Below are 26,322 nucleotides of genomic sequence, written 5' to 3' on the forward strand. Positions count from 1 at the left end.
GTCAGACAGGTATCACCCATACTTTGCCATCTAACTTTCATGTGTGCAATGTGCTTTTCTAATTTTTTGCTCTGCCACAAGCCACCAGCCATTTGTTTCTTGAACAACCTTTGGTTTTGGTTTTTAGATTGTGTATTTTAACCACATAACAAAGTGATGAGACATCCCAAGTATGCTGTTTTGTTTCTAAAACCAAGCTCTTCAACAAGCAAGATGCTGTGACTCTGCTCTGCTGTGTGTCAGTCCTTTCTATTGAATGTGTAGATTTGCCATGGAGAAGCAGTCTGTGATCACGTATTGATATACCACAGGCCACAGGGTAACTGTAAGCTGGTGCTTACTGACTTTCAAGTGCTTAAATTTTCAAACAAAAACATTACTCTTGAAATGTAGGTTTCTGCTTAGAGGGTATATGCAAGTGGTGGTTTTTCATTTTTGTTTTGTTTTGAATCTCTCCTTTATATTTTAAGTAGAAGAAAACAGAGATGCAATTATAATGACCTTAAGCTACATCACGGATTTCTGATGTTTATACTACAGAGCATACTATTACATCAGCTGGAAACAGATGGACATTATTCTGAGTGGAAGTGTTCTGTAGAGAATATCTACAGTTTAAGAGTGTGAGAGTTATGATTATATTTCCCTTTCTCCTTTTCTTTTCCCCCTCCCCTTCCTTTTCCTTTGCTGAAGTGTCCTCTAGTGAAGTCAGAATTAAGCTGAATTTTGTCTAGCAAAGAGAAGACGTTTAACCTCATATGCTTCTCTTTGACAAATATCAAGAAGAAAAGGTGATGAGACCTCTTGAAAAACATTGGCAAGTATCTGATTTAATGGAAAGCATCAGGCAAGCTAAAAGTTGAGGTAGTTATCATCTCTTGTATAATAATCACTGACATGAAGTATTCTCTTGAAACCTACTTGCTTGAGAATAATGCCCAAGATTGAAATGATGGATGCACAATGAAACTATTATATCCAGATGATGAGAAATAAGAGCATACTGTTTAAAAGGGCTAGGTGAAGCACCACAATAAAAAGCTTTAAAAAAGCAGTTGCAATTTCCTATTAACTTTGGAACTCTTTGAAAATCACAAAGGAGTGAAGACAATTACAACCTAGAATACGAAACAACTTTTTATGCTTCCTTTTATGCCATGCCAGGAGCTGCTGAAAAGCAACAGAGCAGCTCCTGTACGAGAAGAGATGAAGGCAAGTCTGTCTGTCCCACAGAACGGTCAGTATTTTCATCACTGTCTGATTATTATGAATATTTATTTTAGCACTAGTGATATGCTTGACTCTGCATACAGCACAAGGATAAAAGAAAAAACTTACATAGCTTACATTTAAAATGTAGACTTTCAGGACTTTAGGAACCAGAGATATATAGAGAGAATTAAATTATTTGAAATTCTAATTAAATCTGAGGCTCTTTGTTGGAGAAAGTATGCTTTTCAAGCAGGTCTCAACATGGGATAAGGCTTTTAAACCTTAGTTCTTGTTGTTACTTGATGTAGTTCACTTCCTGCTATTTCCAGTAGTCTCACATGAAATATAAAATAGAATAGATGTATAGTGTAATTGCTCTGCAGTATAGTACATTGTTCATAATAATGTCCCAGACTACTTCTTCTAAAAACAACACTCAGCTTAGGGGGTCTAACAAAGCAGAAATTAATTTAGTGTCCTCTCAAAATTTAAACAATATCCACCACTCTCAGCTTGGTATGTCAGAACAATGCCAGATCTGCACACTCTGAAATGTGGAGTGCTATTGTCCCAGTGAAACTAATAGTCACAGTGTGATTTTTTCAGTACTTGTAAAGGCTCGTGTGCTGGCCAAAACAAACCCACTAACTGAGAACAAGAATCAGCTTTTCAATTTGTAAGAATTGTAATCCATTATATTTAAGACCAAGATAAGAAAAAGATGATTGATCAGAAACTGTGCAGTTAAGGAATCTATCAACATTTCCATTAGGAAGTCTTATTATTGATCTTCAAAAGAATATTGAACACTTCAGTGAAACAATAGCTAGTGCAGTGGTCAACAGCTATTTTTACAGCTCCAGTATACGTTACCAACCAGTTCTTCCTTTCAAGTAACTACAGCATGTTGTAGCCTTGTCCTTTATTAAACAAATGCATCTTCTCTCTGCAAGAACAGGGGAAAAAGCCATGAAACTAATGTGGTATATTTGTTCAATCTCCAATGAAATCATTCCCAACTATAGCATGGGACAAAGGGTAATGGTTTTAAAGTGAAAGAAGATAGGTCTACGTTGGATATAAAGAAGAAATTTTTCACATTCAAGGTGATGAGGCTTGGGAATGGGTTGTTCAAAGAACTTGTGGAAATTCTATATAAACAGTGCTCATGGCCAGGTTGAATGGGGCCCTGGGCAACCTGGGGAGGTATCCCTGCCCAATGCACGTTGTTTGGAACCTTTAGCTCCCTTCCAACACAGATCATTCTATGATGATATGATTCCACAATGTTACATCGGTTAAAAAAAATTTGCTACTATTTGAATTCCTGAATGTCAAATCTCATATTAATTTTTTTTTTTTTTTTTTTTTTTTTCTTCCTCTTCTTAATTAACAATAGCAATAGCAGCTGAATTTCTCTGAGAAGTCCTGTTACAAGTGCTTACATGGAGGAGGTCTGGATCCTGCTATAGAAGTCCCTAGGGAACAGAATGGCTCAAATTTTCAGGCCTTCTCACCTGCCCCTACTCACACATTACAACTTGAGTTATTTTTTTTGGAAAAAAAAAAAAAAAAAAAAAAAAAAAAGATGTCTATCACTGCAGGCTTACAGCAGGATTTGAAAGCAAAGAGGAATTTCTACAAGAGAATTTGTATCACCTTGGGTACGATCAACTCCTTAATTTGCAGCCAGGTTCAAAAATCTTTCAGCTAAAGGCCGATTCCTATTGGCATCAGAGGAGTTGAAAATTAATTATGTCCACAGTGAGAAACTGTAGAACTAGTGGGAAGAAAACCAGTAAAGTTGTTTTCTGAGTGGCCTTTGGGAAAACAGTGGGAAGTTGCTGGTGAGTGGAGCTTTTCAAGAATAAAAAGGACACTCAAAACCCCTAATTAACTTTAAAGTAAGTATCCCTGTTAGTGCCACACTTTCCTTTATTTAAAAAAAAAAAAAAAAATCCAAACACTTTGTCAGGTACTTCGGGTACTTGCCACTGATTTTATTAGAACAGAGAAAATTTACAGCATAGACAGATGTGGTTCTTCAGGGAGTTTTTACATCAGGAACACTTTTAATTTGTTGATGGGAATTATTATTTACTTCCTGGAAGTAAGAAGTGTATATGAAGTCTGATAGTTTGATTTCTGTCTGTAATGAGTACAGTGGTCCTGTACAGATTGGCCCAGGGCCAGTTTTTTCATACTTTTGGGCTAAGGCTAAACCTCAGCTTGAAAAATTGCCTTGCAGGCACCAGAGTAAGAAGTGCTGGGAAATATGTTCTCCTCTCTCCTTGCTTCACCTCCCAGATAGGGCAATGAGGATGTAGCAAAAAATATCCAAAAGACACTGTATGTAAGAATTCAAAGGTCGTGAGAAATCTATATCTTTCTGCCTCTTTCTTGGCTATGGCAAGCAGTGATTTCCCATGCTGTCTTCCTTTTTGGACAGGATATTTTCATTATACACTAATCTTATATTGCACCATGGGTCATTCCTGCAGCATGGAATGAAGACGTTAACATGTCTCCTCTAACCTGCCTTCATGAGAGCTGGTCCAGTTTGTGCCCAGCTATGAAATCAGAGTTTCCCACACTGCAGGGCTAACTTGAAGGAAGCAAAAGTATGTAAGTGCCTTTTGAAATTAAGCAGTCCTTGTTGTGCTGCTAATGTGTTTTCAAACTGTTTTTGCTGCATGTAGGCATTGTCAATCAGCTTTGAATGTGAAGAATCAGGTTGAAATAGTAGAATTCTACAATAGTTTTTCAGTGCTGTTCTCAGTGTCAGGTGTTACAGACACTACGTCTTGGATCTATTGGGTAGCAGGAACAAGCTGAGATTTTGGAAAATGCTATTCTGCTTGGATGGGAAAAGCTAAGTTTTCCAATACTGTATTGAAATGTATTATTATAACAATTATACCATTTCAGAGTATCAACCATTTTGGAAATCATAGCTCAAGTTCTCCAAAACATTCAAGCAGGAATTGAAATTCTAGTCAAGCTTAGCAGTAATCCTCAAGAAGCACCTGACTTTAGTCACAGTAAAAATGTACACCTGGAATCAGAAAATCCTCAAACAAGGCTACAGGTCCATGGGCATGTATGTGTGCACCTGGGGTCTAGATGAATGTGTTTGCTTTTAAATAGTTTTTGCCAATTACAGAAGCCCTGAAATGAAAGCACAGGACTCTAGGGGTATCAAATGCCCATGATACATTATCAAATTAATGACGCGCAATTAATGATGATGGGAGAAAGCTGCTTCAGGCATCCCTGGTGGGAATTCTGATAGAATGCCAGGATCTGACAGATATAAATTGACTTTAATAAAAGTCACAACAGGAGAGCTGAGACCTTAATTACCAGCATGCCAATACTCAGTGAGTTTGAAATATTTTGGTATGAATGCAAGTATTACTGGCTCTCCTATTCTTAACAATTAAAAAAGAATGAGAAAGCCATTAAAAACAAAGCTAGAGATTATGAAAAAGGAAATAGATGTGAGAATTAATTCTAACATTCGTGTTTATGTATTTATGTACATTTTCTTTAATAAAGGCCTGAAGAAAAGTGGTCTCTTGTGACCAGATTTAAAAGAATTTATAAATCTGTTTCTTCTGTTTTAGCCTCACTTAGTCAGTTTTGTGTCTCTCACAAAATTGCCAGATCAGATATGCCGTACAAACAGCTTCTCACACTTCTATAATTTATTCCAATACTATTGAGCTTAGCTTTGAACATGCCAGGTTAACTTGTATTAAATATTTTCATAGAATCATGGAATGGTTTGGGTTGGAATGGACCATTAAAAAGTATCTTGTTCCACCTTCCCTGCCAAGGGCATGGGCACATTCCTACTAGATCAGGTTGCCCAAAGGCCATCCAATCTGGCCTTGAACACTTCCAATGATGTTTTCATTTACTTTTCTCTTCTTATCTGTTTGTTCTGTTTGTGCCCTCAGCATAGTAAAGGTAGACTTTTAGAGGTATTTGACAAGCAACTGCCATAAATTAATTTCTAAAACTACGTTTTTCTTAACTAACAAAGCCAAGAATCTTTTATACAGAACACTACAAGCAAGGGTAAAAACATTTTCAATAGAGCTGTTCATTACTCCATCAGCTAAATGCATCATCTATCACCCAGGAAAATTATTTGATCCAAGTTTTCAAAAGTTTCTGTCTTTATTTTTCTTAGATGCAAATATTGTTAAAATTTCAGAGTTGTAGAATTGGAATCTCAGAGTGACTCTAATTCTGGTTTTACAGGGTGGCATATTGCTCAGAAATCTTTCTATGTCTGGTTGTTTCCCAAATCCCCAGCCCTGGAAGTATAAGAAATTTTATCTCAGTATGATGTGTGGTGCTGCGGGACCTTGTTTCTAAGAAAGATATTTTTCTCAGCTAATAAAAACATAGAAAAATAATAATGATTCTTTCAGAATTAATTGGCTTCAAAAGCGCTTACAGAACCGTAGAATGCCCAGTGTGATATGGGAAAATCTGAAACTACAAAAGATAGTGTTGAGTTCACTCAGTGCTCTGACCTGCTTGTGAATCATCAGTCCCAAGAAAAGGTGTAAAAGACAATCCTGAGTATAGAAACTATGGTCTAACAACAAACTTCAGACATTATTTTCCACTTTGTCATTTGCAATCTATACATGTAATTAAGCATCTATACATAATCAGTTAAAAGTATTGTGTACATAATTCATATTAGCTATTTGTTGTATGCATATGAACACAGAAAGATACTGCTAAAGTGATCTGGAGATATGAAGCAGACAGATATCAAAATCAGAATTCATTACGAACAATGCTCATCGTTTAGCAGTTAACACTGTGAACTCCTTTTGCATTCACTAAGGCATGTGAACACCTATATAAAAGTTCCCATTCAAAAAGGCCTTATACTGCCTGTTATGCATGTTGGAAGAGGTAGACCCTTAAATGTTTGCCATGTACCAAATCTTTTTAGAGATTGTGTTAGTGCCAAGAGTGCAAATTTTTCTTTTTCTTTTTTCTTTTTCTAGCTAGATTTCTAGCTATTTTTCTTTTCCTAGGTAGAATTTTGTATTACTGTATCCAGTCTTACTTCCGGTAGTCGCTTTCTCCCACTTATTTAAAGGCTCAAACTTGTCTAGGACAAGTTGCATTAAAGAGATTTTTTTTTTTTTTTTTTTTTTCCTAGACAGCTCCAGGATTTTCTTGATGAAGAGAAAAGTAAATCTGTATGTCATCAACCCAGAATAGCAATTTAATGAATGGCTTTCCCCAGAGGCAAGGTGCGCACGCTAAAAAATATACAAAGCACCAACCAACCTAGTTCAGATCCCTCTGGAACTCCACAAAGTGTAAAGTGTAAAAGGAAAACAAGGACCCCGCTTGAATCAAAAGGGATCTTGAAATACAGTTTTTAAGAAGGCTTATAAGAGAGAAATTCATCTTTTCCTTTGTTTATACACATCCTTTCCTCCCAGCACTTTTATTCTGAGAGCAGGTTATACTTGTTATTGACAATGAGATAGATACTCTTTTAGGCTTTTCTTCAGAGGAGCACTGAAAGTCAGCCACTGAGATGTTTATTTGAGAGCTGAGTCTGGGGCAGAGAAAATAAACACTGTCAATATGTTTGGTGTTAAGGTGAATGGCATCAGGTCCTCCCAGTTTGACTTGTAAAGTCTCAGCCACAGCGTTCCTGCGTGCTTGTGCTTTAGTAGGCCGCAGACTGGCCTCTAAAAGGAAGGGAAAAGTACATGGTGTTTGTACAGCTGAAAACAAGATGAAAAACCGCAGGCCCCCTCTCACACTCCATTAGACCCTAAAGTCCATGGAGTACTGCACTCAACACATAAACACTCAGTTTGTGGAAAACTTTCTCAATGTGTGAAAGCAGGGAACAAAGCCTGGAGTCAGAACAATGAACATCTATGTAAGGAGCGAGCCGTCAGTGAAAACGCAACGGTGATACTCGTGTAAACAAATGGCTGACATTGGAGCACATTAATCACAGTAATAACTCCCAATAAGAACTCCTGGGAATGAATCTTGATATTCAGAGAGGACTGTGATGTGCAGTGCACAGATGATGAAGGCATTATTTTCTCCTCACTTTTCGTGAACTGAAATGAAAAGTAATGTCTCTGACATACACTTGACCTTGGAAAAGACAAGCAGGGACTGAATCTACCTGTACTTTGCTGGTAAGTCTTCTGCCACAAGGTTTTGTCAGAGCGTAGAGAGATTAAATAAATAAGTAAAAGATTAAATAAATAAATAAGCATACGTGCTTGATGTACAGTGGTACGCTTTGGAGCTCTGCTCCAAGCCATCTTCACTCCATTACCATGTACAATAACAAGACAACACTGAACAATCTCATTGCTTTGCAATAGGAAACATAGAATATAGAGAGAATAGTTAAAATCTGGTGTAAAAACCTTCCTGCTCTGTAAAGAGCATTCACAGATTTTGCTCACCAAACTCTCTGGGGATATCTGGCTACAAGTTTCCAGAACCTCAGCAGGTTGTGAGTCAGATGTGTGATCAAAATCACAACATTCTAATTTGCATTGCACAAAGCCCTGACCTTAAGACAGGTGACAGATGCAGTGTTTTTCAGGCTTGCAAATGGAGGAATGTTCTCAGCAAAATACTTTTTCCTCTGAAATTTAAGAAAAAAGTTTTACTTCTATTCAAGCATCAGTATTGTTTCAGTACTGACCAGAACTTTCGAGTGCTGTATGTCTGCTAACAACTAAGATCTTACTCTTCCAGCTAGCAAATTTATTTAGCTAAGGCGGATCAGCTGTTTAACTTGAATGCTCAGATTGTGTCAGCAGACAATTTAGTTACATACAGTCTCTTGTTCAATCACTGCATTTTACCACTACTCTCTCACTCTTTAATCTGGGTATATGAGCTGGAGCTGCAGTGAAGACAGGGTGAAAGGGGCATGACAAACAGAAGAAAATATGCCTAAGCCCTACCAGCTGCTGTGAAGAAAGAGGGGCTGAAGGTTAACAGGAGTAGACAGGGCAGGAAGCAGCCACAGTTGGAAGGAATCTGAGAAGGAGATCCAAGGAAGAGATCCCTTTGAGTTTCAAAATGCCTCTCTATTACCCCATGGGGCTCCATTAATAACAACATAGCCTCTGATCAACTTGTGAATGAATTAAAGTTGATAAAGAGATTGGTAATCCCTTTGCATAATTTGTTGATATCTTAAACCAGCTTTTTAAGGGTTTGCAGGATAATTAAAAAGGATAATTTAATGAATTGTTTAAGGTTTAGTATTGAAGCCTACAATATCAAAAAGCCTACAAAAAGCCTGACTCAGGCTCCCAGTGATGATCTCCAAATGCTGGACCTCTAAATATATTCCCTGACCTTCAGAAGTACTGAAACAAACTTCTTCCCATGACTTTAGTAAGCTTTGCGGGGTGCTACCACAACCTCTAAAAATCAAGCTGATTTTCATTGGTGTGTGTGGGAGTAGGAGGATTTAAAGAGCCTGGCTGTAGAAAATCAGATGTACTAGACATGCTTCTCTGACTCCTTGCAACGATACCCTTGCAGCATTTTTAACTCCCATCAAAAAGTGCGAGTTAATTCTGGTTTAAGCGCGGTTCCTTACGTCAGCTTACCTACATCTCTTTCATCAGTTTCATGTGTCATTAAAATGCACACTTCTTAGATTTTACAACTTTCCATCGTTACATGCTCAGCTCAGTCTCTCATTAAGAATAAACAGACAAACAAAAAAATTTTCATAGAATCCTTAGAGTTGCAAGGGACCTCTGAAGTCCACCTAGTCCAACTCCTCTGCAATGAACAGGGACACCACAGCTAAATCAGGTTGCCCAGGCCTTATCCAGCTTCGCCTTGAAAGCCTCCAGGGACAGGGCATCAACCACATCACTGGGCAACCTGTTCCAGTGCCTCACCACCCTCACTGTAAAAGACAAAGACTTTTTTCTTATTATCTAACCATCCCACTCAGGAGTATGGACAAGATTGAATCAAGATTTGTTTTCTACATCCTGTACAGGTTTTGAGGCTACATGTCCTAAACAGCTTAACACGTTGGGGCACATGGCACAAAATATAAACAAGCATATATTATACAAGCACCATGTTGGTGGGCTGCAGCACAGCCCTCACATTATTTCAGATGCACTGAAATGAGACCTGCTTTCTAATCTGGCTGAAAATATCAGATAAACATACATAGGACCTACAGGAATCTGAGTGAGCACTAGAGGGATATTGCACCCAGCAAGGTAAGAAGGGACTACTCACATCACTCAGCTAAAAACTGCTCCCTGGATACTGAGCTACTATGTCAGCTGAAACAGAGATGCTGCACTGACCACTGGAAGTGGTGCTGGGACCAGTAATGGCCCTAAAATCAATCAAGGTCCAGCGTCTTCCCAAACTGAGCCTGCTCTGGTGAAGAGCTCTGCTTTGTAGTCTTAAATATTTGCTTTTATTTCTGGCTTTGCTGCAAGTCTAATGATATCAGTTGTTTGGTTACCATTGCCGCTGCTGTAATTAATACAGTTTCCAGCCATCAGATTTTCAGAGTTTTGAAGTGTGAGCATTTAGTGCTTCAAGATGAAAACAACAAATGTGGAGCATATTTATTTTGGCATTTAAATTTTGAAATTCAACAATCCATCTCTCTATTTTGAGATGACTGCAGAACCATTATAGACACTATAAAAAGAAGAATATTCCAAAGTTTTTAAATAGCCTTTTGTGTTTCCTGTTGCTTTTAGTACATCTGATTCATTAAGTAAAAGACAAATTTTCAGCAAACCTCTGAAAGTTTTCCTTAATTTCCTAAGCTAATGAAAGTCTTGAAATAGAAAGAAATATAGTGCAAATATTATCTGAGATAACATACAGGAATTCACATCTCAACTTATATTTTTACATTTCTCAATTTAAGATACATATTTTTGTTTAAGTTCTTTACAGAAAAAATTTAAAGAAGTGAGTGGCATTTGCCATATAATGTTTAAACATTTTTGTAACGAACCTCCCTTGCAGTCCCCCCTGACAGCATTAAGTCTCTAGCACAGAAATCTTCACATTCTCCAGATGGTAGCATAAATTTTCAGGTCAAGTGATATTAAAAATAGATAATAGCCCAGACCTCATGAGTCTCTACAGAAAGACTAAACAGTCACAATAGGGAATATCATTGTTTTGGTTTTCTTTATGAGGTTTTATGTACTCAGCTGTTTCTTCGCTGTGCTCTTAGTGCAGAGAGACCCTGATCATTCTGAATTCCAGTTCCACCTCACTTCCTACCCTTTATACTTTCTAAGCCCCATGCCACACAAGTCAAGGGAAATATATCCACACAGCTGCACCATCAGCTCCTAATGTGCTCTCCACTGACGCTACTCCTGCTCTGCACTTCAGAGCATTTATAACTGGCAAATGAGTTCTTGAATAACCTGCACTTACAGCTTCTTTAGAAGAATACAGACACTCTGGGGCATTCTGCTGTTCTGATTAATGGATGAGACTTCTATAAAGATCTACTGACACTAAACCATTTCAAGCACAGGAAGTTTTGATGGGGTGTCATTACTAATAAGATGTATCTTTGAGCAAGCGTATTTTTGTAGGCAGACAGTAGCTGTCAGATAAAGGCTTGAACTTGTCTTGGATGGTCCCTCAGCAAGTCTTTGAGGAGCTATTCAAAATGGAAGAAACTTCAGAGCTGACCCAAAGACCCATCAACTATTTCTTCTTTCATCTGGTTCTACTTGGGCCAGGTCTTAAATAGATGTCTCTCACATGGCCATGGCCATTTGCAGTTCAGAAAAACAGCTTTTCAACCATGAAGGCTGCTTTTCACACCCAAGTGGAACTGGCAAATGGCCAAACCATTCCACAATCTGTATTTACACAGCACTAATATTTTGGAAGAGAAAGACGCTTTGTGGATTATCGGTTTCCTTTGCTCTGTAATGCCTTCACTTCACATTTGGTGCTTTTTGATTTTCTTCAAAAGTCAGAAGGTAATGAAGATAACAACCACTGTTCCATAATGCCCTCTTTCAGTGGGATAGATATGCCACTCATAGCTCACTAATGATGCCTGATTTATTGTTACTGCCACCGCTGAAGATAAATACTGCGAGCCAAGACACCAAAACATGCTCAGGAACTGCAGTGAGGAGCTATTTTTAAGAAATAGATAAAGGCCATGCTTGTCTTAGCAACTACTGTAGCCCAGTAGGAACAAATCTGGATGTCAAAGCAGCTGGTGCATAGGATCTGATATTCATCGTGTCCTCATTACGTGGCTTATATTTCAGCTTCAGTAGAGACTATGATCCCAAACGCAAGCATTTGGAGTCTTAATTTTGGTCTCAAGGTTTAATTTCATCTGAAAATAATTCAGTTTGCACGCTCTAACATTGTTCCAAAAATGACCCACATGGTAAGAAGGAGCCATCAGAGGACTCTCTTCCAAAACTATCCCCCTGATCAAAATTATGTTAATGTAGATAAGGCTGTCAAGTAACAGAATGAAAGCAGATTTCCCTTCTGAAATATTGCCTGTTCAATATTGTACACATAACCTTAGGAATATTTAATTTCCAACTTCCAAAGGCAAGCAAGGGAGAGTACCTGGGCCTTTGGAAGCACAGAAGGAGGCTCTGAATGGCTTCCATAAGCCACGTGGTAATGTCAAAACACTCTCGATAAATTGTGCTGCACTTCCTGTCACAGTATTAGACGTACCTCTGTGGAAATGTAATTGCAGTAATTGCCAATATATAGTCTATAACGTTATCATTGTACACAATGCCACTTCCATTGCGTTCCCTTGAATTTAAAGCTATTTGATTTAGAATTTCCCCTTAAACGCTATTTGCTAGGCAGCTTTTCTTTACTCTTAGTTGTTCTGTACAGGGATAAAGATCCCAGGTGTAAGGGCCCACTCCTAAGCTCATGTTTGTGTTTGCACCCCTTGTACCTATGCTTGAGTTCCTGTTAGACAACACCCAAAGCAGCATGAGGTGCTCCAGGTGTGGCCACATCAGCCCTTTGTAACTGGACACAGTTATCTGTTGAGATCTATGCTTCGTTCTTTTCTATTTACACTTCCCCATGTTTTGTTTGCCTTCCTAACTACTACCAGACATCAGGTTGCTGTTTTTAACTGTCAACAGTTATCACCAAATCCTTTCCCCGATCAGTGTTCTGCAGGTTGTGACTGCAGAACATACTTTTTACTGCTTTTGTCAACATTCCTCTTGTTTTGTCTGTTTATTTAATAGTGTGGTTAATCTCCTTTGTCCATGCCTCCCTTTCATTTTGGGTTTGATTCATGTTCCCAGAATAGAAGCAGCCCTTCCTATCTGATGTTTTTGTTACATGCCTATTTGTACGATCATCTTTTAGGAAAAAAGAGAGTGAGTTTAGCATTAACATTCAGTTACAGTGACTATTACACAAATAATCTCTACATTCTTAATACCATTTTGAGTTTATTCTGCATTTTATTCACATCCCCATAGTGAAATATTTCTATGCCTGCTGGTACTATTTTTGCTAGGTAATAAAACATATGAAATCACCTTTTGCATACTTAGAGCTTTAAGTTATACCTTACTCTTAAGTAATAGGATTAGCAAAGGAAAACAGCTCCAGGTAACATGTATAAAGGGGAGGAGAAAAGGCATTTGAAAAAAAGTTTTTATTCTGCTGGGAAAGCAGAACATCTGGTGAAAGCCTTTGTAGCACTGTGAGGTTTTGAGCCCTACTGAAGTTCTCATTACAGCAACTGTTAAGTTGTTTAATAAGTAAATTTTTGAACAGATTGACAGCTCAGAATCATTTTTAATCCATCTCTAAATATCAGAATCAGTTATAAGTGAACATAAATATTTCCTCTGTGAGAAAACTGTAGAAGGAAACTGGAAATTTGTAATAGAAATTTATCACTACCTTGGAATGCTGATCTCTTATTCATTTCAATTCTTTTTACATGGAGTTGAACAAATCAGAATTGATCAGATGGTAAATGAGCTACCTTGAAACTGTTATACTTTCTCTTTAATGCATCAGAAGTTCACTGTGTGCCAAGAAGCTGCTGGTTAAGCAACTTTACTAATGAAGGAAAACAAAATGCAGATATACAGTGCAGGATGGACTTCTGAATATATGTAGGACCCGGTTTTGCCAAGTGATTCCTTTATCAGTATTAAGCTCAGCATTTGGAGCAATCTGGCTGTTTTACTGACCAGGCCTTATGTTTTTGTAATCTCCAGTTACTAGATTTTATTGCAATGAAACAGAAATTTGTTTTGCAAAGGGGTTTGACATTTAGCTGTGTATTAAACTGGCACAAAATCTGGAATATTTAACATTTTCCAGAAACCAGGCTTCTCAAATGTCTTCTTTTTTTGGATTGAAGGTTCTTCAATTGACAAGATGGAAACATTTAATTTTCTTATGGTTTGTGCGGGCTGGAATTTGATCATATGTTATATGACTATGAGGTAAACTAAGAAAAAAGTAAATGAAAAGTTATTGCAGAATAAAAACTGAAATATTAATTTGCAAAAATATCCTCAAGGCATGCTTTAAAATTGTCAGAAGTGCTGTTTGCCTCAGAATGAAATTCCAATAAAATAAATCGTTGCAAATGGTTTCTTCCAAAATTGAACATTCTTACAAAAAGGATTTGCATCAGAGCTTTACTAATGAGCTTTAAGTTTTAAATAATATTTATTCATCCTTGACTTCTGAGCCTTACGTAAGGAGGGCAAGTTGGCTTTTGAGGAAGCCCCTAAGCCTTTCTAAACCCAGTGCCCCAGAGCTCTTGCAGAATTATTTCTTTTGATTGTGTCTCTATCCAGATGAAACATGATGACAAGTTGCTTTTGTCTGTGCTTGACAACTTGGTAAAATAGATTGAATACAATGAGAAAGACATGCAAGCCAGAAATAAACTGATAGGGAAAGCAGAAGAAACACTCCTATGTGAAAGTTTGTTTGCTGGCTTTTCCAACCCCCCCCCCCCCCCCCCCCTTGTGTGAGCCTTTTCCTTTACATGTAGCTCATCTCCTATAACTGATATCATCTGCTGCTTTCACAGCAAGTCTACACTTCTTTTTCAGTCCACTAGGTATCAGAAGAAAAAAAGAAAATCACAATTGTGAAATTCAGACTGCTTAAATGAAAGTCTAAATGTGGATTTAAAGGTCCTCTTATAGCTGAATACGCAAAGATTGGTGAAGAGAAATACAAAAGTTATACACAGCTGAGGAGACACTTGCTTACCCTGACAGGTACAGCCACACAGAGTATTCTATGGCACATTCATGGAAATGACAGACAACCCTCAAGAATGCTTTGAAAACTAGCAAAGGTGAAACTAGTTGTATAAAAACATAATGAATTATTTCAAAAACCGAAGTTGTAAGATGAAGAATACAAGAAGTCTGTCAGCTAAAAAATAAATAAAAAATAAAAAATAAAAAAAATAGCCAACAAACCTAAAATCATTCAAAATAATTTCCCCAAAACCCAGGGCCAAAAGCCCTTGCAGAGACCTGAGCAGGCTGTGACTCAGGAAGAGGTGGCTGTGACTGCACTTGGCACAAAGTGCTCCGAGGCTCCTCCAGGGTGAACACTGGGTGTCAAAGTGATTTGAAAATACATATCTGAGGGACTGCGATTTAACTTGGAACAGTTTCCACTTGGAGCTTCATTTAGTCCAGCCCTGGGTCCTCAATGACTTTTGAAAATGGAGGGTCAAAGAGAAAGATTTAAGAGACTCCAGAGTGCAAACATCAGTTGCAAAAGAGGACAGGAGAAGATTTAGCACACTCACAACACCTGAAATATAGCTGTGCACTAGGGGGTGACCAATCATTTAAACAGTTACTGCCTATTAAATACATGTGCAAGTTTCTCAGTCTGGCTGAACATTTTAAAAGCCTTGGCTGCCATACCAGGGCTGCTATGAAGCATGCACACCTCCCCTGTAAAGACAGCCAACCACAGGCCATGTATTATTCCGTATGCACACAACCAAATACATCCAGTTTTAAAAAAAAAAAATCTGTGCTACAACTGCCACCTTCAACATATACATAGAAAAAGTTTTCATCTGCTTAATGTTTTGACATGATAGTCTATATTTGGACTCCAGAGTGTGATAACTGTATACCTTTTCAAATGAATTTCATTTTTTCCTGTCAAGGTACATTATTTTAAGGGTGACAATAACTTGGCTTCCAATGAGGTGAAACCATCACAGTGATAAATGAGTTTCTTGAGGAGGGAGGTTATACCCTGGGAATACACTTTGAAAGACCACACACCTCTGCTTAACCAAGCTTGTTAGCTTTACAACGCATTACAAATACTCGTTCTAGTGCACATGGCAGCAAAGAGACCCAAGCACTTGACTTTTGAAAATACAGTGTATGTTGCATGGGGATATTAATCTTGGATTTCATATTGGCCTTTTCTGTGAGTTTGTGCTGTTTAGCCAAAAGCTGCCTTCACTTCCTCCTTGTTCTGCAGATTTTTTTTCTTTTCAGATTAAAAAAAAAGATGGGTCAGGCTTTGACATATAACCACAGCAATAATGTGAAGCTGTCCCTCGTGGCTATGAAGTTCATATCGCAATACAAGAAAAAAAAAAAAAAACAACAAAAAAAAAAACCACCAAATAGTATCAAATTTTTAAAAGCATTTCCATTATAGGCATCTCTTTAACAACTAATGAAATAAGCTGCTGACTTTCCCTGGGCACATAATCATCTTGCTAAGTCATTGTCACCCTGCTGTTGTATGCAGCAGAAGAGTAATGGGAAAAACAGCCTGGCATTACCCCTGGATATACAGGCGCACAACTGCCATCCACCACAGCACATGTGCACTTTACTGGAAGTTTTACTTCTAATCAGCTGTTTTTCACCTCTAGTAGTAATGGATCAATTCATGTTTGAGAGCTGCATTGAGAATACACGATGCTTTGCTCCATTATGTGTGTCACACAGTGACTTTAAATATGTTAATAGGGCAGTCAGAATGGGTATATGCTGAAAGACAGATGGGTATAAAACTGAAAGACAGATTTTACTGAGATGCCCAAATCCCTGACATCTTTGATAACCATCTTTCTCCTTCCCTTGTTTGCTTACTCTCCATCTAGTTTTGTGGACTAGCAGAGCACTTCCCTGTCTAGGCAGACCTAAATATAATGCAAATGGAACGTGTAACTGCCAGGTGTGGTTTTTCAGAGAAACTCATTCTCCTGAGCTGCTCAAACTTCTTCAAACATTAACTACATGAGAATCTGAGAACCTCATAGGTACTCAGTTCTCCATGGTAAATGAAGAGGTTTATTCATGCAGGTGAGCACTGAGTCACAGGAGCTGCATTGATCTGATCCCAGTGGGATTGCTGACTTGAGCTCATGGTGTTATCAGCACAGATGTGCCACACCAGCACGTGATGGAGCCACTGTGACAGGCCAACTCTCACACAGTGGAGCTGTGAAACCTGGCCAGGAGCACCGTGAGCCAGCTGGGACTGGGAGGAATTGGAGTCATCCTCTGGATGGTATCGAGCTGGTTATATTTAGGAACAGAGGTCATACTGCCAGGGCAAATTTGAAAATGAGGAGGAGAAGAACTTCTCACCTCCCTAAGCGGAAGATGTCACCACTTCATAGAATTCTTTGAGTTGGAAGAGGCCTTTAAAGGTCACTTAGTCCAGCCCTCCTGCAATGAAAGCCTACAGGTAGATCAGATTGCTCAGAGCCCAAAGCAGCCTGACCTTGAATATCTCCAAGGACACTTCCAGGGATGAATGCAAGCCCTCTTCGCCACACAGCTCATCCTAAATCCCTTCCCCACATTTTGACCGCTGTTTGTGAAACTGATGGCTTTATAAGAAGGAAGAGAGATTTGACACAAGGTGTGGGACTGAGAGAGGCAATCCTCTTACAGCAGCGTGCCCCTCACCACCTCCTGCCCCTAGAACTCCTGGACCCATCACTGCCCCTTGCATCAGGACACCTCCGGCTGTGCGTCCCGGCGCAGCACTACCACTACTTGGCGGTTTCTCGGACTGCCCTGCCCCCTTCTGGCCGATGGAATTTTTTTTTTTTTTTTTTTTTTTTTTTTTTTTTTTTTTTTTAAATTTTGGTCCTGCAAAAGCTCTTTCAGGTGGTAATCTCTGCAATTTCTGTCCCTGCTGCTCTCCAGCTCAGGCTCCTTGTCTGAGCACAGTAGCAGAGCCGAGCACTGCTTGCAGAAGGTGGGAGACACTTTCGGGTAGGCAGAAGTGGGAAATCAGAATTAGACCAAACACCCTCTTCTCCTTCTACTCAGGCTATATATACATATTTAAAAATATATTAAAAATATCTATGCAAGCTTATTTGCTCATGAAAGATGGGGCCTACAAGCAGTAGCATATGCCAGATACAACACAGGCAGGTGCTGTGCAAACTTCCCACCGCCACTCACTCAATGCCCCTCAGTCCACACTGTAATCTGGGGACTCTTCTGACAGACAGCGGGGTGTTTTTAATGAAGTGCATAAATGCCAGCTGCTGCTCACCATGCCAGGAGGTGGGAGTGCAGAACACTGAGCCTTTCTGCCCTGTCAGCTGCACTAACCCCAATCAATTAGCACCTGCTTTTCAGGGCCCAGCCACTCCTACTGCCCAGACAAACCCACGCAAGTACTTCTGGGCCACTGACACCTGCTAATGGGAGCCCCATATGCCACACACAGGCAGTGGGTGAAGCTGGGTGGAGAACAAACTGTAAATTGGGCCCTTATTTTACCAGTTCCATCCTACTCTCGGTGAATAACAATTTTTGCATTAGCATGAAGGCTGAGTAAGTAGATGGCCGCCAATATTTGGAGTGAAAGTGGCATTCATAACGATGGAGCTGCAACTCCAAAGGAAATGCCACTGTCTCTGCCAGGACACACCAAGCTCAAATAGAACTGAAATCTAGAGTTGGTCCACAACTATTCACTCTTGAAATGTGCTTTAAAACCCGGTGGCAGATGTTTTTTTTGTTTGTTTGTTTTTTAAAAAAAAAAAAAAAAAAAAAAGATGTCACTAATATTGATTGGAAAATCTCCAGATGTCTTCAGGACGAGAATTTCCTTGGAGTTAGCTCTCATCTTTGGTGTGACAGCAAACCCATAGCTGCAGCTATGCTGGGAGCAGTGTCTTGTGGATGGGACAGAGGAAGACTGCTTCTGTAGGGCTTTCTGAGCCTGCCACAGTGTGCTGAAAACCTGACTTCCTTGGCAGACCTTCACCCAGATGTAGTCTAAACTGGTTCAGCTCTTGCAGGATCAGACCCAGAGATATTTATGCTTCACACTGCAGCATACCCTCATCATAAAGAAATCCAGTTTGTGTGCTCCGAGATCAATTCATGCTGCAAAGTGCAGTAAAGTGGGCACCACCACTAAATCCCCCATAGTAGAAGTACACTCCTGATCTGAACTAAAGCCTCCTTCAGAATATCTTCAGGAGTGTCAGGAAGATTAGATTCCTATATTTATTTATGTTTAGTATCCCATCTGTGCCTCGGTTTGGTCTGTCTTATGAACAACTTGAGCTTTCTAGTTTAGCATAAAAATGCTTAAAAGCATTTAATGTGCCCTTCATCCAACCTTTGCTAAAAGTACTGTCACTTCTTCCTCCTTCATTAAGATGATTTTGTTCTGTCCAACCTTCTGTTCCTCTCTGATCCAGATCTTTTCTTGCCCTTCCATATCTATCTTATTTCCATCTTTCTATTCTCTTCATCATGGCTTTTTCCCCTCCCCCTTTGTCCTTCTTAACTCTGGAAGTAATCCTTGGTTGAGGACTGACACTTTAAGGCATTTGAAGGAATCATACATGTCTGATATGAGAAGCCTTAGTATTCATTCACACTACTCATCCTAGCTTCTTTTTGGATGTGTTTTTTTTTTTTTTTTAAACTGTCCTTAAATAATTCGATTTCTGGACAGACATCATTTTGTGCGTGTTTAGACTACTGTAAATACAAAATACTATGCTAGAAGTAACACAGCTAGAACTTTTATGTCCTATTTGCAAGTCTAGAGTAAAAGAACTTTTGGAAATACTGAACAGCTATGCTTAGTTGCCTCTTGTTAGTACATATTTTTTCCTCTCCCAGGGGAAAACTAAAAATAGTGAGTCTTTAATTGTTTAAGTACTTCTGTGGTTATATGCATGGGTTAAAAAAAAAAAAAAAAAAAAAGTCTTAAAACAAAGTGCTAGCATTTACAGGTGATGTTTTCATAAGGAATTTCCTCAGGAGTTGTCAAACTAACTGAGATTTCCATTTCAGCAAAAAGCTCCTTTCAATTTGAACCTCTGACAGCAATTCCAGACCAATTTGAGTTGAAAGATTCAATCTTTCAGTTGATTACTAACATGCTTACTGGTCATTGTGATTTTACAGTTTGGTCATTAGATGGTGCTCAAGAGATTAAATTCACTGTTTTCTTGTCTTCCCAGGTTTTATTTGAATAAACTATAGACTACAGTGAGTTCGCATTTACATCTTCACAAAAATGCATCTAACATGGCTCTGTACTAACTAAGACTTGTGGAAGATTTACTACTCCTTTTGATACAAGATCTTTATCAATTAACTGCCTTGATGAAAAACATACCATGAATTACTGCATTGTTAGACACAAAGCAAAAAACATAACCACTGTTTTGGCATTAATCTGAATGTTTTCAGATTAATTAATGTTGGTGTGCTTTTTAATTAAGAATAAACAAATGCTTTTGTAATAAAGTAACTAAATAATTGTGAGGACTACACAACACACCTGAGGATTTACTTCTATTGGTTAGAAATAGAAGAGCTTCAATGATGATAAATTTACAGGGAAGACTTTCTTATTTTGTTTCTTTTAACTGGAAGAAAGACTAGAACAAAGTTATTTTTAAAAGCTACCCAGTTTATACTTCATACAAAAATGAATGCAGCATGAAGATGATCCCTAATGTCACTGAGTACTGAAACATAAGTCTTATTACTATAACTATGAGCAAATGATCATTTTTGTACCTTTCATTTTGGTGATGCCCACCTCTGTGTAGTAATCGTAACACAATAAAAAGCACAACAAGACAGAAGAGCAGCAAGACCTCATACCACAGTGAGGTAAGGATGCGACAGCATTTGATGCAATAGTAGTGGGCACAGAAATAAGAGAAAGAAACTGCTTACCTTCAGAAGACCTGTAAGATCTCCAAATAGGCAGGGCTCTCTAGAGAGATACTCTTGCTTCCCCTGCCAACCCTTAAATGAGGATTGGGAAGGAGTGTATCCTGACTCCACCCCTTCCAGTCACTCAGATGCATTGCATGCACCTGAGCTCCCCTGTTCTGCTCTACATTGATTTGGGGCTCTGAAGATTATGCTAACACAGGTGAAGTGTGTAGGAGTTGATACCACACAGCATCATGCAACTCCCATAATGTATTAACTTGGATGATGCCAAGCAGGGAAACAGGTCCTGCTTATTTCCTCTTTCTCACATCTCGATTAAGCCATTCTTGAAAAAACAAACAAACAAAAAAAATCCCCCCTGAAAAAAAACAAAACCAAAAAAACCCCCAAACTTTGTTCCTAGTATGATGTACCATTGTCACTGTTCTCAATAGATTTTTTTTAAGTAGCAAAGTCAAATTCACTCACCCATTACATTCCTTTGTAGATACCTGTGAAGCCTGAGCTCTTGGCAGCGCGTTTGAGTAATACAGTGCTGTTAAGCAGCTCTGTATATGTTCACTTGCTATGCCATTTTATCAGTTTTTCTTAAAAATGGTACATTTGCTGATGAATCACAGAGTCAGCAGAGAGTAGACAATAATTAGCCTAGATTCCCACACAACAAACATGTTAGCAGTTGCCCGTTACTGTTACTTCACAAGTTTTTTCAAAATTATATTCATCTGTGTCACATTATAGACCTAAAATGATTTTGTTAGCAAAATACTAACAAGTTAGTTAGTTTCTTTGCTGTTGCAGTGAAATGCTGTTGAGATGGATATTACTTGCAATCAAAATCCATAAAAGGTCAAGAAATTATCTTTCCTTGATCTAAAGAAAGAATGGAAGAAAATTAAGATTGAGAATGTTTGTCTCACTTGACCATCTTAATTTTCTCACAGAACAGATTAATGAATCTTGAATGGGTGCAAAGGGGTTGAACACGTATATACCCAGGTCAAGCTTCAGAAACACTTTTGAGACAGAGCAATAGAAATGTGTTATGGATTCTGTGGAGGATAAATCAAGCACTTCAATAAGTAGATACTCTGTGCTGAATCTCATCCTAAAACCAAGTATCAAGACTCTTAGTTGTTGTCATCACTATATTGTCTGTTCCCTGTAGTGTTTGCAAATTCAGCGTTGGACAGACCAAAATGTATATAGCTTTCATATTTATTATGCCACTTATCACCACTCTATCCAAGAAACTTTCAAGTAAAAATCAATGGGTAAAAGATGTGGCATGTTTCCTTAACTGGGAGCTAGAACCAAGGTCATGTTTTTGGGTGGAGGATAGAGTTCTGAAGGACATCTGTTCATGTTCTTATTGTATCTATTAATTTCCATGTGGTCCAGCTCCTTGAAATTTTTCATCCAGAAGTGTATGTAGATGTTCTTACATTTGAACAATAATAGCTGCATAAATTAAGATACGTGATTGAGTGCAGAAGATGTATTCTTGGCAACTGAACCCAGTTCTTGTTCCCACTATTATGCTTCAGTATTAAATGTGCAATGACTGTCTCTGTGGGAGTTCTACTGATGTAGACAGTTGTAGGGGAGGATTAATTAACCTCTATGGGAGGGCTTGTATTCATCCCCTTCCAACTTAGCCCCTTATCTGAAGTAATGGTTTCTCCAAGGCTGTCCATGTAATTCAAAGAAATAGTTACCTCAAGGTGGGAGTTCAAAGGACAGATATATTGTCAAGCAAATTAGACCAAAACAAGTTCAGCCTGGAGAAAAGAAGGCTGTGGGATTACTTCATTGCAGTATTTCGATACCGAAGGGGAGCCTACAAAGAGGAGGGGAATCAACTCTTTGAAAGGGTTGATAACTGCAGGACAAGGGGAAATAGTTTTAAGTTGAGGGAGGGGAGATTTAGGTTGGATGTCAGGAGGAAATTCTTTACAGAGAGGATGGTGAGGTTCTGGAACAGGCTGCCCAGAGAGGCTGTGGATGCCCCATCCCTGGAGGTGTTCAAGGCCAGATTGGATGGGGCCCTGGGCAGCCTGGTCTAGTGTTAAATGGGGAGGTTGGTGGCCCTGCCTGTGGCAGGGGGTTGGAGATTCATGATCCTTGAGGTCCCTTCCAACCCTGTAATTCTGTGATTCTCTAACGTAAGTTAGCACTTCTCTCCATGATGCACGGTGATAAGAGTTTAATATCATTGCTCAGTGCCCCAAACCATTATATATACAGCTCAGTATACCTAGAGTGAGTTATTAAACTTGGAAAAGTATAAGATTTGGGAAAAGGATTGTTTGTATAGATCTAAGGGAAAGACCATAGTTTCAATATGTTTTGAATAACAAATGGAGTAACCCTGTGTACAAGTAATTCAAATAACATGAAGACAGAACTAGATTTTTTTTAGTTTAATTTAATATATTAATTAATTTTTGAGGAAAAGGTGAAAGAAATAAAATAACTTGAGAAAATCAAATTGCACAAATCACCAGACAAATCTCATTTGAGAACTTCGGAGGAAACAACAAGGAAAAGAAACAGCAGTGAGAACCTGCAATACATAATTTAAAGTAAAAAGTTTGTCTACAGTTTAGAAAAGTGAGAAGATGAAAAAAATCTAAAAATGATGCTAAGGACAATTTTGGAATTTTGAATGCCCTCCTGCTGTGGGTACAATGTACAGATGTTATTGCAGATAACATCAAGATAATGCAAGAAAAATCCTGTCTTGAAAACATCATAAGAAAAAATTATTAGATTCTACTTCAAAAAAGTATTACCATCCTTATTTTCTGACAATCACTGCACAAAACTCCCTCATACTTCATATTTCTTTATTCCTCTTAAAGTACTACCAGACAGCAATGAACTTTCCTAGATGGAAATGTTACTAACACTGGAGCTGAATAAAAAGAAAAAAAAAAAACAACTAAACCAACAAACCACAGCAGCCAACCATCAATTAGATAGATGGTTATGTCAAATCCATGATTATCTACAGTGTCTTCATGCTAAAATGCTTCCAGACTTAGATTATCTTTGCTAAATGACAACTCAGAAGGAGTGAATGTCTTGCATTATTTCTCAGTAGACTATAACCAATTGTGTATTTACAGTAACCCAAACCAAGTGAACTACTCTTAAAATGCAAACCAAGCTGATCTAAATACGGGGATTTTGGAACAGATTAAATAGGGACATTAAAATAAGATCCATTCAAAGGAAACAATACGATCAAAACACATCCTCCCAATTAAAACATCCTGTCCTCATTCAAGACAAATTAAATAAAAAAAGAAAACCACAAATAATCACTGAATATTAAGGCATGTATTACTATATTAAGATGCATAGTCTTTTGACTCCTGGTCTACACCCAGTCGGAACAAGCATGGTAGTAGAGTTTTCTGGATAAAGTTTTAAAGAATGAAAAATCCTTAATTTGAACTGGCACTAAGGACTGGCCCAGAAACTTGTGGCATTTTGAAAGGAGAACAAGAAAACAATAGTTGAAACTGCGGGAAAAGAGCTAAAGTATTAGTTTCAGCTTTAGAATTTAATGGCAGTTGGCACTGAAGTCAGACCAGATGATATAACACTGGTCTGTGTTTCTCAGACGTGGAAGCTGGAGGCTGTTCTCTCCCCTTTTCAGGCGCCTTTTAGGTTCTTGCTTCTTTGATGGTTCCAGTTGCACTTCGTTGTCCCTTATAAGCCTAGTGTTACCAATTTCAGCTCACTGCTGCAGAGGTCTTTTTTTTTTTTTTTTTTTTTTTTTTTTTGACAGTCTGCCATTTATGATAATGAAATATTTCACTTTTCCCCTCAAATTTTATAAATTCAGTATTGCCTGCAAAATATGCAGCTTTTTTAAAAGATAATAATAAAACATCTTAGATGCTTTTGCTGTTGGTTTGATACTTCATTTTTATAAATGCTTCCAAAAAGACTACTGATGCAATGTAAGTCTTCATTTTTATTTTTTTTTAAATATAGAAGTAAAACAAAAGTCCAACTGTCTCTGTGTCATATTTTTACCGTCTATTTAAAGTGCCCCAAATGGTATTTTTGAAGTCTTTCACTTATGAAAGACAGTAGATATTTTTCTTCAGACTGAAGCCTGACCTTGCTTTTCAACCAATAATGTATATAGTGTTAACTCTGATTCTGTTGACTTTCCACTTCACATGCTGTGCTCTATTGATTTTTTTCCAAATGACAGTGGAGTGTGTGTATTGATCTGATCTATCTGGCAAGATGTAAATGGTGTGCTAGGATATAGACCTGCTAAAATTGTCAGGATTTCTTAGTGGCTGTAGAGGAGTATAGAGATCTCTAATGAGGTTTTGCTTGTATAGAAATAAGTGGAATTATTGAATTTTGTCATTCAGATTTCTTTTCATTACTAGAAAGCAGCTTTGTTAAAGTGAGAACGTCAGACCTGCATCATTTTCTGAGCTTTGACAAGACTACCCTTGAGATACAGAAATGCATGTTCTCATCTGTTTAAAGTACCTCAGAAAAATATCTGCATTACTCGTGTGGAGACCAGATTGCTTTGTTTCATCTGGCCAACAAGATCCGACACTCCTTAGAGTGTCTCTTTTTCTTATTTTTGCTGCATTTGTTTTATTCTGATAAAAAAAGGAATAAGGAAAGTTCTGTGCCTGATGTTCATTTAAAAAAAGATGCATGTTCCAGACAGAAGATTCTAGTGAATGTTACCATAAATAATGAGATTTACTTCAATACCAAATAAACTGTAAAATGTAAAATGCCTTAAAAATTACTGATGTCCTTAAAGTGATTTTTTTTTAGACCAAGCTTTTTAGATTGCAAGACTATAGTATATGGAGAACATTGCTATTGAACAATGTATAGAAAACAACTGATCTCTGCCTGTACCTAAAAAGAGGGTAATAAAGAATAATAGGGAGTTGGGGATTACAGTGTGGCTTTGGCCTTACTATTTTACAGGGTGATGTCCAGAACAAAGAAAGTCTGTGGTGTTTATCTGTATGTGTGGTCCAGCTCCCAGCTGTGTTCTAAGTCAACTGGTTTCATGCTGGAATGAGCTGAACTTCTCATCATGGAAGAGGAAAAACAATGAGCCCAGGAATATGGCATGAGGCTGTGACATCTCTCGGGTCACACCGGCAGTATTTTAAGGCAAGTAAAGTAGCACAGTTTTCTTGCAATAAGGGAGTATTTTGATTTGTGGAAATAAAAATAAACAAACAAATAAATAAAAGGATTGTAGTTCAAATGAGCTGTAAAGCTGTAAATGTTTCAGAGTATCTGCTTTTCTCCTGAAACTACTGACACTGAAAAAATCTCCAAAGATTCTACCCACTAGGCTCTGACATACAGTACTTCACATTCAGCTTATTTGCAGGAATTGCTTCAAATCCATGTATTGAGTTCAGGTCAAAGGTACCTACCTTGGACTCTGCTTTGCTGTCATCAACAGCTGTACAAATTCCTCTGCAGCACTGTGGGGCAGAAACAATCCAAAAACCACTGTTTTGAGCTTATGAAGTATCACTGTCCAATTTCTAAGTTTCTACCATCCTTCCTAGTTGCTTGCTAATCAAGGTATGGCTTACATACTTAATTGAAAATATGGGAGATACTCTGCAGCATGGACTCTACTCTCCAAGAGCCTCTCTTGCAATTTGGAATTTTTCTTGTCACTTCCTACAAAGAAGTGCGAACTTAGATCTTCTTAGATCTTCTCTGAGAAATTCAAAATCATCATGGAGCTTGATGGAAATTGCTCCTTCCCATAATGTTTTCTGTGTCTTTGTCCCTTTAA

At 38.2% G+C, this 26,322-nt stretch overlaps 1 long non-coding RNA gene across 1 annotated transcript in view; it reads left to right on the top strand.

Moving 5' to 3' along the window:
* Positions 1–25,731, top strand: part of LOC125692069 (uncharacterized) — a 49,702-nt gene extending 23,971 nt beyond the window's left edge. The window contains exon 3 of the long non-coding RNA XR_007376434.1: positions 25,485–25,731. This is a non-coding gene — a long non-coding RNA (uncharacterized LOC125692069). The remainder of the gene's footprint in view (positions 1–25,484) is intronic.
* The last annotated feature ends 591 nt before the right edge of the window (positions 25,732–26,322 follow it).

Source organism: Lagopus muta, chromosome 4 (assembly GCF_023343835.1).
Source record: "Lagopus muta isolate bLagMut1 chromosome 4, bLagMut1 primary, whole genome shotgun sequence".
Lineage (NCBI taxonomy): Eukaryota > Metazoa > Chordata > Aves > Galliformes > Phasianidae > Lagopus > Lagopus muta.